General features: G+C 43.0%; 1 protein-coding gene across 4 annotated transcripts in view; it reads right to left on the minus strand.

The window, feature by feature from the left end:
• Nucleotides 1-470: 470 nt before the first annotated feature.
• The window catches only part of LOC138758581 (ectoderm-neural cortex protein 1-like), a 15,950-nt gene continuing 14,909 nt past the window's right edge, over nt 471-1,511 (minus strand). For all 4 annotated transcript variants that reach the window (XM_069927734.1, XM_069927733.1, XM_069927731.1 and 1 more), the window contains exon 3: nt 471-1,511. This exon is cut by the window's right edge and continues 624 nt beyond it. The gene's annotated coding sequence lies outside the window, so the exon portion shown is untranslated.

Genomic DNA, 1,511 nt, shown 5'->3' on the forward strand with positions numbered 1-1,511 from the left:
TGTGCCTTTGTATTTTCTCTCGTTTTTCCCGACTTTTCTGGAGAGGGCTGGAGTTCACCGTCCGGCCACTACTCCATCACGTGACTCCTCTCTCGGAGAGGGCTGGTTGTCGGAAGTGGATTAGAGGGCAGGTTCATTTCGTCTGACAGGAGAATGCGAGAGAAAATCCCACTGCTGAGCATCTAGGCCCGAACAGAATGTATTCTCAAAGATGGACCCTCTAATTTAGCACTGAATGAAGAATGAGAATTTATCGTCATGAAATGTGTTGTTTTGTGGCACATTTCACAAGAAATAGAGTGCAAGTTAAGGGGAAAAAGATGTGCTTCATTGAAAATTCAGGAATGTGATGGTAGAAGGAAATAAGGCAAGTTGGAGGACAGGAGGGGATTTGTGAAGGGTGGTTGTGTTGAGATCAGACTGTAGAAAAAGTGAAGCAGGATTTGGAGCAGAGTCCTCCTCCATCTTCATTTTAATTAACACATCATTTATTTCAAACAGCACCAGGCTGTAAAACAATTCTTCACAATTTAAGTGACCAACAGTCTTAAACATACACAACTTCAAGTACAAAACTAAGAAATAAACAAACACAGCTGCCTGTGCAAGGCAGGTAAGCAACAAAAGAACTCTCAATTCCCTACATTGTTAGAAAACAACACAATACCAACAAAGAAGAATGCTTCCTTCATTTTAAACAGAAAATAAATATTGCTCCAGCTTGATCTATGAAGCATTTAAATCTTCCCTAGAGCGAGAGATTCATTCTCACTTCAATCCAAGCTACTAGCACAATGGCCACACTCACCACAGAGTAGTCATGTGGCCATGGTTCTACTGTGTCTTGTTCATCCAGCAACAAGAAACACCACCACAAGCATCATGGGGGAAATCAATGACCAAGATTATCCTAATGGTGCAAGCTACTTCACTTTTTCATTATCCTCAAACTCTGCCCTTCCAGAATAAGAGTTCTGTTCAGACGTGACAAGGGCAGTCCATCAAGTGAGTTTTAAATACACTATATACAGGATTGTAGATAGCAGGACAGTGCTCTGCAATGGCCATCACAACCAATCAATCCTGTTTCTCTCTCCAAGTGTTCCATGATTCTGTCTCGTTCACTCTCAAATCCAAAAAAAGGAGCCAGGAATGGAACATGCCCCACGTAGTGATGTGCATTCAATCACAGTCACAGGCGGTCAAGTGAGATTGTGAATTTCGAGAGCTCCAAACAGGACCAGTGGAGGTGGGGTGGAAACCTCTGGGCGCAGTGCCTCGGACGTTGAGTTCAGTCTCCGATGACCTGACTGATTTACAACCAAACCCTGTTGCTTCCTTATTTGGGGGGTAAAGTGCACCACCCAACAAAACTTAGGTCGCCAGCAAGGGAGAAATTATTTTGCGGTAATCAAACCGGAGGTTCAAAACTCACCCAGTTTGAGAGAAGAGTGTAAAACCAACAAATTATGACAATGGGAACAGTTACCTCCTAACAGACAATTAGTTAG

This window comes from Narcine bancroftii, chromosome 3 (assembly GCF_036971445.1).
Source record: "Narcine bancroftii isolate sNarBan1 chromosome 3, sNarBan1.hap1, whole genome shotgun sequence".
Taxonomy (NCBI): Eukaryota; Metazoa; Chordata; class Chondrichthyes; order Torpediniformes; family Narcinidae; genus Narcine; species Narcine bancroftii.